At 35.6% G+C, this 15,882-nt stretch overlaps 1 long non-coding RNA gene across 1 annotated transcript in view; it reads left to right on the forward strand.

Annotated features, from left to right (window-relative positions):
- Window positions 1-12,760, forward strand: part of LOC132681311 (uncharacterized) — a 102,956-nt gene extending 90,196 nt beyond the window's left edge. Inside the window, exons 2-3 of the long non-coding RNA XR_013554102.1 lie at window positions 5,596-5,762; window positions 12,689-12,760. This is a non-coding gene — a long non-coding RNA (uncharacterized LOC132681311). The remainder of the gene's footprint in view (window positions 1-5,595; window positions 5,763-12,688) is intronic.
- The last annotated feature ends 3,122 nt before the right edge of the window (window positions 12,761-15,882 follow it).

Here is a 15,882-nt window from a genome sequence, read left to right on the forward strand (position 1 = left end):
TAATCACTGTGCAGTAGAATTATAAAGTAAAACCATAGAACAAAACAAAATACCACTTGGGAAAGAAAAACTCTCTCTTAAACAAATTTTTCAGCTAAAGAGGGCTCAACATTGAGGTTGCCAATTATCTAGAAAATAATGACGATGGTAATGAAAACAAAACATAAGAGATCCATCCGGATATAGGCCCTCTTCCACGGTAATGAGAGGAATTTTATAGTAATAAACAATAAATAAAGGGTGAAAATGGCTGAATGTCCAATTTTAGAAGGGTAACAATACAGAAGCAAAACAAAGCTAGGGAAAGCAGAGGATGGAAAATGAGAATAAAACAGAAATAAATTATTTCTGTGTTTACATTTATCAAAATAAATTTGAGGGGCACCTGGGCGGCTCAGTTGCTTAAGCATCTGACTCTTGGTTTTGGCTCAGGTCATGATCTCACAGTTGCGAGATTGAACCCCACATTGGGCTCTGTGCTGAGTGTGGAGCCTGCATAAAAATCTTGCTCTCCCTCTTTCTGTCCTGTCCCTGTGCAAGCACATGTGCATGCTGTCTCTTCCTCCTTCTCTAAATAAATAAATAAATAAACAAACAAACAAATAAATAAATAAATAAAAATAAATATCATTTTCAGGATCCAGATACACTTTACAATTTTCTGGAAAAGTATAAATTTCCAGAACTGACCAAGAGGAGATAAAAATGTCATTCCACCATCATCATAATACAAATAGAGAACATTTTTCTAAAAAATTTTTTTAACATTTATTTTATTTTTGAGACAGAGAGAGACAGAGCATGAACGGGGGAGGGTCAGAGAGAGGGAGACACAGAATCTGAAACAGGCTCCAGGCTCTGAGCTGTCAGCACAGAGCCCGAAGCGGGGCTCAAACTCACACACGGCGAAATCATGACCGGAGTGGAAGTCAGCCGCCTAACCGACTGAGCCACCCAGACGCCCCTAGAGAACATTTTTCAAGATAGCTCCCTTCCTAAAAAAACCCAGTGTATTTGATGAATTCAGAGGGTAATTTTATCAAACCTTTACAGGCTAGAGAACTGCATGCCATTTAAACCTTTAATAAGAAGGTAAGCTTCCAAAACATTTTATAACAAGTATAGCATTGATTTTAAGATCCTGCACTTATCATGGTGAGCATTTCATAATGTATATAATTGTCAAATCACTATGTTGTACACCTGACATTAATATAATATTGTATGTCAATTATACTTCAATAAGAAAATTTACTCCCAAATTTATAAGATTAATAGGTAAAGTAAAACATAATATTACAACCTCCATAAAGGTTTAAAAAGCATTTAATAAAGTTTGTTTCTTATTCCTGATTTTAAAAATCTCTCAATAGGTAGTAATAGACCTGTGTTTGTGTGTATATATATTTTACTCAACCAGTATGACTCTCTTTTTTTAAATGTTTATTTATTTATTTTGAGAGAGAGAAAGCATGTGCATACATGAGAGGAGGGAGAGGGAGGGACAAAGAGAGGGAGAGAGAGAATCCCAAACAGACTGTGTGCTGTTAGCTCAGAGCCAGATGTAGGGCTTGATCCCATGAACCGTGAGATCATGACCTGATCCTAAATCAATAGTTGTCCACTTAACTGACTGAACCACCAGGGTGCCCTTCAACCAGTATGATTCTAAATAGGAAAATATTAGAAACATTTCCATTAGAATTAAGAACAAGACAAAGATGTCCTCTATTATCAGTGTTCTTTAATAAATTATAAGAAGTTCTTGCTAATGCAATTAGATTAAAACAACTGAAAAGGGAATAAACAAGACTTATAAAGAAGAAAATTTAAATGCTAGGAAAGGACTTGAAGACTAGTAAAAAAAAAGACATAAATGAAAAGGCATACTGTAATTGATTTTGGATAGGAAGCATCAAAATCAGAAAGATGTCAGTTTCCTGTAATCTATAAATTTTATATCATTCCAATAAAAACTATCAAAAGGATTTTTCTTGTGCAACTATACAAGTTGTTGCTAAAGTTTAAATGGAAAATAAGTAAGGATAGCTAGGAAATATTCTGATAAAAAAGATAGAAAGAGGGAGAAACTAGCCTATTAGTTATTAGTTCTTATTATAAAGCTATAATAAGTATAGTATAATCTGTTATTGTTACATGAATAGGCAGATCAGTAGAATAAAATAGAAAGTGTAGAAATAGATCCAAGTCCATATGGTTATGTAGTACATGATAAAGATGATACTTCAAAACAGCAGTGAAAGATGGGTTACTCAATAAATGGTATTGGAACAAGTGAGTGTCCATCTGGAAAAAATTTGAGACCTCTGCATTTTACAAAATGTATTTCCAAATGATTAAAGATTTGGACACAAAATATGAAATCCATGAACGTACCTAAGAAACCTATGGAGAATTATTTTTATAACCGTGAAATGGGAAAGACCTAAATATAACACAGAACCCAGAAGTCATGAAAGAGTGATAAATTAGACTATATTAAAAGAATTGGTGTAAAACTCAATATAATCCAAGTCAAAATATAAATGACACACTGGAAGAAATATTTGCCTCTTGTAACACGCGTAACGGATAATTTGCTTATATAGAAAGAGCTTCTACAAATAAATAAGTACATGCCTAAGACTGTAATAGAAAAATAGGCAAAGGTTACAAATAGTGGTTTATAGTGAAAGAAGTGCAAATGATTGGGAGAACCCTGAGCAGACACAATCTTCCTCAAAGTTACAGAAACATAAATGTAAGTAAATTAGATACTATTTTTACATATAATCTTCAGGATCAAAGAAAATCAATAACTCTTCAAAAATTTTTAAGTGAAAAAACCAAGGTATATAAGAGTGTGTATAGCATGCTACCATTTGGTTTAGGATTGGGAAAAATAGCAAATATATGAATGTACCTACATATGTATAAAATGCACCTAAAAGAATATATAAGAAGTTGGTAATGTTAATTTCATCTGGGGTTGGGAAATGAGAGCCACACCTAGGAGGGAGACTTTTCAGTATACGCTCTTTGTAGAAGCAACCTGAACAATTTACATACAGTAAATTGCATTTGTTTGAAGTGTATAACTCCGTGAATTTTCGTAGTTGCAGTCATGAAATCGCTTACCCAATGAATATAAAAAACATTTTTTTTTTTTTTTAAAGTAGGCTTCATGCTCAGCGTGGAGCCAGATGCAGAGCTTGAACTCATGACCCTGAGATCAAGACCTGAGCTGAAATCAAGAGTCAGCCACTCATCCAACTGAGCCACCCATGTGCCCCAAGGATTAAAAATAAAAACAACAAAAAAACCCCATCAACAAACAAACAAACAAAACCCATGTTAATCGCCACCAAAAGATTCCTCTTTTGCTCCTTTGCTATCCACTTTTGGCCTCAGGCAACAACCAGTCTGACTAGTTTTTTTAAAATAATAGCTTTATTTAACTAAATAAAATGGCTTCACCTACCATATAATTTATTCACTTAAAACATAGGACTCAATAGGTCTTGGTATATTAAGAAAGCTGTGTGACCATTGCTACAATCAATTTGAGAACTTTACCCCCAAAATGAAACCTGTCCCCATTAGTAGTCACTCTCCATTTTGCCCCAACCTCACAGCCATAGAAAACCGTTGCTTTCTGTCTCTATTAATTTGCTTACTCTGGACATTTCATATTAATGAAGTCATACTGTGTGCGGTCTTTATGGATGGCTTCTTTCACTTGGTGTAATGTTTTCAAGGTTCATACATCATTTCCTTTTATTGTGGAACAATATTCCATTACATTGATACACGAAATTTTATTTATCTGTTTATCAGTTAACAGTTGGGTTGTTTTCAATTTGGAACTATTATGAACAATGCTGCTATTATATGAATATTCAAGTACAAGTTTTTTTTGTGTGTGGACATATTTTATTTCTTTTGGGCTTGTAACTAGGAGTGAATTCACTGATCTGTTTTGGCACAACAGATTAGTTTGCATTTTCTAGAATCTTGTATAAATGGAACCCTGTATGTACTATCTCGTGTCTCACTTCTTTCATGCAGCAAAATGATTTTGAGATTTATCTTTTGTGTTACGTATATGAGTATCTGTTCCTTTTTATTGAGTGGTGTTGGTTAGGTGGATATAACACATTATGTATATCCATTCACCTACTAATGGTCATTTGAATTGATCTATTTTTGGCCTTAATTAATAAAACTACTATAAACCTTCATATATAAGTCTTAGGGATGTATGTTTTAATTTATCTTGTGGAAATAGTAGTGCAAGGGTGAAATGGCAAATACTTCATGTTTAACTTCTAAGGAATTGTCAGTTTTCTCAAGTGATTGTACCGTTTTTCATGAGAACTCCACAGCATCTGGTATTATCCATCTTTTAAATTTTATCCATTCTAATATGTGTAAAGGTATCTCACATTTTTCTGATGACTGATGAGACTTTCGTGTGCTAACTGGCCATATACCTTCTTTTGTAAAATGTTTGTTTAAACCCTTTGCCCATTTTTAATGTAGTTGTTTGCCTTTTTATTATTGAGGTTTGGAGTTCTTTATTCTGGCTACAAGTACTTTGCCATGTATGTATTACAATTATTTTCCACACTTGGTGTCTTTACTTTTTGATTCCTTAATGGTGATTTTTGGGAAGCAATAGTTTTAAATTCAGATTATGGCTAATTTGTCATTTTTCCTTTAGAGTTTGTGGTTTTGTGTACTATGTTAAGAAATCTTTGCCTATCACAAGAACACAAAGATTTTTTTCCTAGGAATTTTATGGTTTCAGCATTTATATTTAGTTCTGTGACCATTTTAGACTAACTTTTGGATATGGTGTGAGATAAAAGTTCATATTCATTTTTTTTTTTCCACCAAAGGATATCCAGTAATTTCAACATCGTATGTTAAAAGATTTTGTTTTTCCCACTGAAATGTCTTAGCACTCTTGCTAAAACCATTTGATCCTATATGTGTGGTCTCTTTCCGGGCTCTGTATTGTGTCTCATTAATTTATATGTCTATTTTTATGCTAATGAAATAACATTGTATTGTGTTGTATTGAATCCTACAGCCATATAATAATTCAGAAATAAGATAATTTAAGGCCTCCCTCTAACTTTATTCTTATTTCAAGATTTATATGGCTATTCTGGATTGTTTACATTTCCATATTAATTTTAGTATAAACTTGTCAATTCCTACAAAAATCCTGCAGGATTTCTGATTGAGGTCACAACTGGACCTTTATATTAAATTAGGGAGAACTGGTATTTTAACAATACTGTCTCTTCCAATCCATGAACATGGTTGATAGCTCCATTTATTTAGATATTTAATTTCTTCTAGCAATGCTCTGTAATTTTAGTGAAAAGTTTTCCCTTATTTTGTTATATTTATTCCTAAGTATTTCACTTGTTTTGATACAATTATAAACTTTTTTTTTAGATTTTGTTTTCCAGTTTTATTTTACTAGCAAATAAAAACACAATTATTGCTGTGTAAAATATTATCCACAAAATCAAGTGGCTATAAACAATAACCAACATTTCTTATATCTCATTGTTTCTGTAGGTCAGAAAGTCAGGTATAGTTTACCTGGATGGTTCTGCTGTGGATCTCTCTAAGATTTCACTCAAGATGTTGGTTGGGTCTGCAGTCATCTGAGGACTTGACTGGGGCTGAAGGATCTCCTTCCGAGATAACTCACCCTTGTGCCTGGCAAGCTGATGCTGACTTGGGTAGGACACCTCAATTTCCAAAACATAACAGAGTGGGATTTTTATTGAGTTTATTTTATTTAGTTTGCACTGAATCTATATATCACGTTGGGAAGAACTGACATCTCGGCCATATTAGTGTTCCTATATATAAACATGTAATATCTCTCCTTTTATTTATCTCATCAGAATTTTGTAGTTTTCCTCAAATAAATCTTGTACAGACTTTTAAAATTTGTACCCAACTATTTCCTTTTGGGGGATACTAATTTAAATGTATTGTATTTTTAATGTCAATCCACTTGTTCTTTGCTGGTATATAGGAAAGTGACTGACTTCTGTAGATTAGTTTTGTATTTTGCAATCTTTCTATAATTGTTTATTAGTTTTAGAAACTTTGTGTTGATTTTTTTTAGTTCTAAATAAATGGCCATATCATCTGTGAACAAAGATAGTTCTATTAATTCCTTCCCAATCTGTATATATATTTTTTCTTTCCTTTTCTTGCCTTATTGCATTAGCTAGGAATTCAAGTATGATATTGAAAGGGAGTGGTGAGAGGAAAAATTTTTGCCTTGGTCCTAATCTTGGTGAGAAAACATCAAGTTTCTCACCATTAAGTATAGTTTTAGCTGTAGGCTTTTTGGAGATACTTTTTATCAAGTTGAGGAAGTTTCTCTAATGCTAGTTTACTGAGAGTTCTTTTATATCATGAGTGGGTGTTGGATTCTGTCAAATGCTTTTTCTGCACCTATTGATATGATCATATGATTATTCTTTTTTTATCCCATTGATGTGATGGATTACATTAATTGATTTTTGAATGTTGAATGTTGAATAAGCTTTCATATCTGAAATAAATCCCACCTGGTCATGGCATTTAACATTATTGGATTTGATTTGCTGGTAATTTGTTGAGGATTTTTGCATCTGTGTTCATGAGAGATATTGGTCTGTAGTTGTCTTGTAATGTCTTTTTTTTTGGTTTTGGTATTAAGGAAATTCTGACCTCACAGAATGAGTTAAGAAGTATTCCTTCTATTTATTTCATTTGAAAGAGATTGCAAATAATTGGTGTAATATCTTCTTCAAATGTTTGGTGGAATTCACCAGTAAACCCATCTGGACCTGGTGCTTTCTCTTTTAGAAGGTTATTAATTATTGACTCAATTTCTTTACTAGATATGGGTATATTTATATTATCTATTTTTTTCTTATGTGAGTTTTGGCAGATGGTATCTTTCAAGGAATAGGTCCATTTCATCTAAATTATCAGATTTGTGGTCATAGAGTTGTCTGTGGTATTCCTTTATTATCATGTTAATTTCCATGGATCTGTAGTGATGCCCCTTCTTTCCTTTTCGATATTAGTAACTCATGTCTTCTCTCGTGGTTTTTTTTTTTTTTTTAGTCTAAATAGAGGATTATTAATTTTATTGACCCTTCAAAAGAACAAGCTTTGGTTTTGTTGATATTTTCTACTAATTTCCTGTTTTCAATTTGATGGATTTCTGCTCTAATTATTATTTCTTTCCTCCTACTTACTTTGGATTTAATTTGCTCTTCTTTTTCTAGTTTCCTCAGATGGAAACTTAGTTTATTGATTTTCTTCTTTTCTAATGTATGTAATTAAATGCTACAAGTTTCCCTCTAAGCACTGTTATTGATGCATTGCACAAATATTGATAAGTTGTGTTTTCATTTTTACTTAGTTCAAGATATTTTAAATATTTCTTTTGAAATTTCTTCTTTGACCTGTGTATTATTTAATCTCCACTTATTGTGGGATTTTTCTAGTTATCTTTCTGTTATTAATTTTTAGTTTAATTCACTGTGGTCTGAGGACAAACATCGTATGATTTCTATTCTTTAACACTTGTTAAGTTGTGTTTTATGGCCCAGAATGTGGTCTATCTTCATGGATGTGGTATTTTTTGTATTTATCTTGTTTGAGATTTTTTATGCTTTTTGAATGTATACAAGGTAAAGAATTTTTAAAATTAATTTGGGATATGTTCAGCCACTATTTCTTTATTTTTTTCAGCCGCTTTCTCATTTCTTGATCTGAGACTCCAGTTACACACATGTTACACTGCTTGATATTGTCCCACATATTAATGAAGTCCTATTCATTTTTTCCCCAGCCTCTCTGTTTTCTCAGCTTGATTTTGGGTAGTTTCTGTCACTGTGTCTTCAAATTCGCCGATCCTTTCTTCTGCAATACCTGATCATCTCTTAAGTCCATTAAGTGAATTTTTTCATTTCAGATGTCATGTCTTGGGCCTCTGGAGTATTTATGTGTCTTCTTTTTATATTTTCAACTGCTTTTTTCTTCATATCCTTATTTTCTCTTAAATTGTTGAGCTTTTATAATAGCTCTTTTAAAGTCCTTGTCTAATAATTTCACATCTCTGCCATTTCTACATCTGTTTTTATTGACTGATTTCTTTTCATTAGGGATCACATTTTGCTACTTCTTAACATATCTAGTAATTTTGAGGGTGGACGTTGGATATTAGAAATATTACACTATTGAGTGTATTTTGTTGTCTTCTTTAAGGAGTATTGACATTTATTTTGTCAGGCAGTTGTATTGTTTGTCTTCTGTTTGATCCTTTTGAGGATTGTTAAGCTTCTTACGGCAGGTCTAGAGTAGCCTTATTATAGGGCTAGTTTATCCCCTACTACTAAGGCTTGGTTGTTCTTAGAGACAGTCTTTGTTATTGTTTTTTGCCTGGTTTTATGGCATTAATTTACACATGTGCAGTCTTGGATTTGGCATGAGACTCAATGACAGTACTATGCATATTTCTGGAGAACTTGCTTTGTGTAACTCCTCCTACTCTGGAATGCTTCCCTGCAATTTTTAGATGCTTCAGCCTTTTTGTGTTCCAGTTTTTTTCTCCTTAACTCAGAGATTGGTTCCTCCTCCCTGCCCTAAGGTTAGGAAATTGGCTCTAGGCTCTAAGTCATGCTCTCATGAATCATAGATCAGTAGTGCCTGGTATCTTATGTATGAAAAAAAGCATTTTGTCTAGTTCTGTAACTTGTTGGTTATGAGGGGTGGGGTACAAACACCATATAGTTACTATTCCTTCATGGGTGGAAGCAAAATCCTTCCCCTTTTGATTTTAAGAGTAAAGTGAATGGGAAGAATTATTAAAAGGAAAAGAAAACTCCAGATGTAAAATCATAAAGATAGTAAAACTTCAGATAGTTAATACTGAGTATTAGCGTGTATGGAAGCAGCCTGCATTAAAAAACTATTGGTTAGGATTTAAATCTGAACAATTTTTCAGAAAGCCATTTTGGAAAAATGAAAAAGAATTTAAACATTTTATTTTTGATCTAGCAATTCTTCGTTTAGGCATTTATCCAGAGGAATAATCAGACATACATAAAAGTATTCTTTACAGAATTAATTATAATACATAAACATTTTAGGGGTGCCTGGGTGGCTCAGTCAGTCAAGTATCCGACTCTCGATTTTGGCTCAGGTTGTGATCTCATGGTTCGTGGGATGGAGCTTTACATCGGGATGCACACTGACAGTGTGGAACCTGCTTGGGATTCTCTCTCTCCTTCTCTCTCTGTCTCTCCCCTGCTTGTGCTCTCTCTGTCTCTCAAAGTAAATAAATAAACTTTAAACAAACAAACAAATACATGTTTTAACCTATGATAAGGAAAAAAATTTTAACCTAAATGTCCAACAGTATAGAATTGGTGAAATAAATTTGTTGGTGCATCCACATAATAAATTGCTATTTAACTACAAAAAAAAAAAGTAAAATGTGTGAAGATAACTTAATGATATGGGAGAATGTTTTAACAACTTCATTAAGTTTAAAAAATCATGTTTTAAAACTACTTGCTCTTTTTAATCACAATGATATTAATATATAATAAGTATGATATAGAGAATATAAAAATATTATCAATAGTTATCCCTGGTGATATTATAGAAATATTTTCTGCTTTGTGTTTTATCTGGGTTTACCAGATATTCTACAAAAAACACAAACTTATTTAACAAATTTGTTAAAACATTATTTTAAAATGCCTCATTAGGTTGATCCACTGTCATATGATCATTGGAATCTGGGTAAAAATGGCTCTAAAGGAGCCAATATGGTGTAGTGCATGAGGGGGAAAGCCATGAAATCTGGATTTGAATTCCATTCCACAATTTAAGTGAATCCTCTTAAACAAGTTTTATAACTTCTTGGAACCTCTATTGCCTTTCCTGCAAAACAGATACATAGATACCAACTGCTTCTTAGGGTTCCTATAAGTATTAAGTGATATAATTTGCATAAAACTTCAGGCTGGCAAGATTCTATGGATGGCAGTTAATGCATTGTATTGTTACTATTATTTCTAGTACAACTACACTACTAACTAGTACTACTACTATTACCAATACAATTATTAAGATAAAGGACCTTATGATGTTATGGGACTATTGTACAATTAAGAGAAGAATGCTGAAAAAGGAGAAAGGACAAGAGCCAGAAAGAAACTTTACGAATTTCTCTCTGGTTTTTCTTGTTTTATGGTTTTTCTTATTACCAGCCCTGTTAAAAAAACAAAAACAAAAACAGAACACCTCAGTTGGGGCATTATTTTCAAGATAATTATGACACTTATCTTTGATCCCTAAGATCCAAAGATCCTTAGGATCCAAGATCTTAAGATCCTTAAGATGAATAGAAATTACACCCTGCTTCGTTTACAAGGAGTATCAGGGTTTTTTGTTTGTTTGTTTGTTTTTGTTGTTTTGTTGTTGTTATTTGCTTTTGACAGAGAATAACACTTCATGTAAGAAAATCTATTATAGGACTTTCTTTCAGGTATAATGGTGACAAGATATTTGAATACCTCATGGCTCAATTTTTCCACCTATCAACAAGTTTAACATTTTTGGTAGGCTTTTAAATAAAATATATAAAGTTAAAAAAAGAAATATACAAAATGGATACATTAAAAACATGTGAAGATCTGAACACACTTCACCTTCACTGCCATCACCATAGGCCAAGCCACCATCAATTCTGGTCTCTCTGCTTCTGCCTTTGCCCCATGAAACCTATTCTGTATACAGTGCCAGAGCTGATACTTTTAAAACATAAGTGAATTCAAATCAGTAGGAGGCAATTCCAGCCCAAGAGAGCCACATGTACAAAAGCAAGGAGATACAAAACTGTAAATATAGCTGGGAAGCTCTAAGTTTGGCATTGCTAGAGCTTCATGTAAAATTCAGGGGCCAAGGAAGAGGAAGAAGATGAAGAGGTCAGGAGGTATCATATCCTGAAATTTCACATGTGATTGAGCAAAATGTATGTTTTAGGTGATAAAAATCAATTGAGCAAATTTCAACAGAAGCATGATAGCACCAGTTAAACATTTTAGGAAGATAATTCTGAGACTTCATAGAAGAACAAACTTCAGAGGAAGAAGAGAGAGGGGAAAAGGATGAGATTTAATACATTTAAGAACTCATCGTGGTGCAATATGATAGTGGTGCATAAGATTTTTGACCTAGCTCACTCAGACAGGATTAAAAAAATGCCTCAGCACACCTACTCTAACAGTTTTACTCTGTGGTGATTATAGAACTCAGAGAAACACAGATTCTGAATAGAACCATATTTTTCTTAATAAGAATATGTTTAGATATATATAGTTTAGATATGATGTTTATTATTCAACAATTCCCTCTAAACTTATTTGATCATTATGTAGCTTATTGGGAGATCTTTTATGGCCAGCCACCAGGCTGAAGATCTATGCTTAAAATCACCGGGTTACAAAGAAATGGTTATTATGTGGAGATAGAGGGGAAAAGATTTAGACAAAAGTCTTGAAGAAGTAGAATTGAAAAGACATGGTGATTAGTTGATTGGGATTTGAAGAAGGAGGAGTAAAAGTTGATACCTAGGTTTCTGGCTTTGATAATTATGTGTGGCCAACAGAGATAGGAATTCAGTATATTTGCTGCTGAAGTGAGCACAGGGAGAGGAATTCAGGAGGAAAATCAGACTGAAGGAAATGAGAGCTTATGGATTCTGCTTCATACATAAGTTTGAAATTATTCTGCATTATCCAAGTGAAAATAGGTAGTCAATAAAGGACTAAGGCATAGGGGGGATATTTGGGCTGGGTATGGTAAAATGACACAAATTCTCATACTATGTGAGTGATGCAGCCTCTCTGGGCAGCATTCTGAAATGTCTAAGGATGTTTTTGGCTTACACAATGACTGGAGGCAGTACTGCTGGCATGACTTAGTGGGGACCAAGGATGCTAAGTGTCCTGTGGTAAAAAGGAAAGTTGCACACAATGAATTGGCCCAGCCAAAATTCCAGTAATATCCCCATTGGAAAATACTGATACACTGGAAGGCAGACGGTATAAAATGAGCAGAGAAGAGGCTATAGTTAAGACAGAGAAGGAGGAACCAGCAACAGAAAGCAAGAAGATTGGGGGAGAATTGGCAAAGAGTGGTGGAAGCCAATGGAAGGAGAGAGTTTCAAGAAGATTAAACAGAGTCAAAGACAAATGAGAGGTTAAGAGTCCAAGCATAGCAATCCCAGAAATGTAAAACTTATTGTCCCAGGGTAAGTTCTTCCCAAGGAGAACTGAGGAGGGCAAAGGTGAAAAAGTTATTGGGGTGCTTTAAGCTATTTATACTCATTTCCAATGATTATCATGTATTTTTTATCAGAAACACAGAGAACACTTTACAAGGTGGAATTAGCATTTGTGGTTCTGCCTAGATAATACTGACAAATGATTGTGTTCTTCTAACAATTAGTATACTGCTTGGAACAGAGTTTTTAATTGACCTTAATAATGCTACTTTGTATTTTTAATGGTAATATTTTATAAGAGATTGTCTTACCTTAGTTATTGCGGCTCAGTTCCATAATTCCCACCTCATTTTACAGGTGGAGAAAGAGAATCAGAAAGAGAATCACCTCACCTGTGAAGATGTGCATATAATATAAGAAATTGAAGGTATTCATTTCTTACCTATGAGATTTCAGATGCTCCCTCCCCTTGGTTGCCCCTTGTTTTGCTTAGATGAAAAAGCTAAATTTGCTAAGGCATTGTGATCTTATATGATATGGACAGAGTTCTGTATGGAATTTCTTAATTTTGTTTACCTCTTCCTTCCTTTTCCCCCTCCTTTGTTCTTTTGTTACTTTATTCTTTAACTTCTTCCTTTACTCTTCCTACTACTTACAGTCAGAAAGCATTGAAACCAGTTTATGAAACGTCTAAAACAGCATATATAAAAAGCAGAGATGAAAGAAGAAAATTAAATAAGGGAGGGGTCATTAAATAGAAAGAAGACGTGTTGTTTTGGAGCAGCAGATATAAGGAACTGGGGGAGGTAAAGTTGACATTGAAGGTGTTCCTAGTAATCAAGATAGGGGCAGAATTTTTTTGTCCACGTGGATTTTTGATAACCTAGTAATTGTGAACACAACTGGCACCTGGGTATGTTCTTAGCACAAGAATCAGGACAGGAAGCCACAATCTCCTGGTAGTTAAATACTACATCCTGCCCTGGACCACACAGAGCTGACAAAACCATCAAATCTAAATCCCTGCCTAAGGGAAAAGAAAAGCTCACAAGCTTGAGTGACACCACCCAATGAGCAAATAAAGGGGACCAGGGTGGGTGGGATGAGTCGGGATGGAATGTGCCCAGGAAAGCTGGAGCTCTCTAGTGTCAAGGAAAGCCAGGAGGAGCATGGAGTATGTGGACTGCAAGAATTCCAAGTTGTTCTTGGCAGCCGTAAGTGTCAAGAAGTCCCATGACAAGCCTGGGTTAAAGACACGAGGGATCATCTAGAATGCAGTCCTCTTTGGGACAGAATGGAATTTTTAGCAGGCTATGCAGGCTGGGGTGTGTGAAGATTAAGGAGGTGTGGCTTAAAGTGGGGGCGGGGGGAAGAATCTAACACATTAGTCAAATAACATTCAGCTTTGGAGCAGAGGCCTTCTATCAAGAAGTCTTTACTGTCAGCAAGCTGTTGCATCAGAAGACAAAATAGCATGAGTTGCAGAATTCTGGGGTATGTGGAATGCATGTTGCCAGAGTGAATGGTATGTGACAAATATGTGTTTGGGGCTGTGGCATACCATGAAGGGCACTGCATCCTTGCTAGTTTGTGGTATGCCACAGGGCCATGAGCAGGTGGATGAGAGCCATACTTGCCTGTGTCCCTTGTCTGAAGCTTGCTGCATACCATATGCCCTCAATCATTTTTGGATGGGAAGCAACTTTTTGGTTGTCCTCTTTCATCACGGAAACTGTAAATTGACATAAGATGTTGGTTTATGTGGATGAGGCACTGTCACTTGACTCTTAAGAACCAAAGGTTGATTAATAGGCAGCACAGCTGTTGCCTGTGACATGCTTCCCACCCCGTATGGGCTCTCCTTCTCGGCATGCAAATGATTTGGGTCTGACTTAGTAGGAAGGGAATACAGAGCTCTCTCTTAAGGTTTGTAGAACCTGGAGCTACAGAAGCCTACTCATTTGAAAAGGAATAATGTGGCTAAATGTGTGGACTCTGAAGTTGGTTGCTTGGGTTTAAATCCCTTTGCAATTTCAGGCTCCAGATCCGATCCTTCGCTTGAAGAATGGAGAGAAGAATAGAACTGCCTTTGTAGAGTGGCTATGGTATTTCAGGAGCTAATAGATGGAAGATGTGTTTGGAAACTCCCTAGCCCACATCAAATAACCCATAAATGATAACTAGCATTGCTATACTTATGATCACAATGCTCACGCTGAGGAAAAGCCTGGCCCAAATAATAAAGCTCTTAGTGCTAAGGCTGCATCCAGCTCTGTGTGGGCTCCCCTGTCAGCAGGCGCCTGTTCCAGCCTTGTTCACTTCAGGCCTGCCCTCTCTGCCCATCCCACAGTTCTGTGTTACTCCTAGCAAAATAGGAATGGAGACAGTTGTCCCTTGGGCCTGGAAAGAGTGAATGGCTAGTGCTGGCATAGGTCCCTGGGGCCAGAGGCCCAGCTTTTCTGTCCGAGGTGCTGAGTCATGAGCTGTGGTTACAGTCCCGGCTGCACCACTGCACTTGGCATGGCATCTGGGGAGGATTAGGAGATTATGATCAGAACAAGACACAAAGGAATTGCAGCTGATGTTGATAAGCGATTTGGAAGATTCTCAGAGGAAGGAAAAACACGAAGGCAGTCTGGAGAATCAAAGTGAGCGTGGGCAGAGAGAGCTCAATAGCAGGCAGGGGCATAAACCATCCAACTCAAACACGACAAGGGCTTCCCTTTCTGGTTTTGCTTTTTTGGGTGCTTCAAGGAAACTGTTGAAAGGACTTTGATTTTGACATTAGTCAAATAAAAACATTTAAAATGTAGAGCAAAGTCACTCATACATTGCTGGTGGGCACCAGAATTGACTTCCTTTAGATATGTCTTGTGAGAAATGGCTTCATGTTCCACCCTTTTATGATTGAATTTCACAGATTCTTTCAATGTCTTAACGAAAGGTATTGTGGTAGGGCTTTCAGAGACCAGGAGAAGTGAGTGGGTGTGTAGATATATTTGACTGAGAGGACTTTTCCAGAGTTCTTCTAATCACATTCCCTCTGTCAAAATTAGTGCTTTTCTTGGCAAGGACTCAAGCTTTCTAGGAGATGAAAGGTCAGGTTAGAGCAAAATCCACTGTCCCTTAAGCCTGAGTGGAGGAGACAGATGGCAGAAAGCTCTACCGTTGGCTATATTCTTTTATCTGCAAACAGCCCATGGGTGATTATTCTCGGTTCTCACTGCTTATGACCCCCAGGAGCTGTTCTGTTGGTGGTGTTTCTGCTAATAATGAGGAGGGGGGGCCAAAAAAAGAGAAGGGCCATTATCTAATTCATGGACTTGTCCTTTGAAGCTCACAGGTCCCAGAAATCCAGTCTTTCCTCATAATACCTTATCCCTTACCCATCTCCCTATTCAGGCTTTCCTATTTGGGGACCAACTGAGATTTGTCTTGCCCTATAAAAGGGAGAAAGACTCCCCAGAACTCTCCCTTGCAAAGCAGGAGAACTCGGATAGGTCAAATGTGAAACTGTGGTCAAAAGGCAAGGTGGGGCCAGCATGTAGAGT

Source organism: Panthera onca, chromosome A1, assembly GCF_046562875.1.
Source record: "Panthera onca isolate mPanOnc1 chromosome A1, mPanOnc1 haplotype 2, whole genome shotgun sequence".
NCBI lineage: Eukaryota > Metazoa > Chordata > Mammalia > Carnivora > Felidae > Panthera > Panthera onca.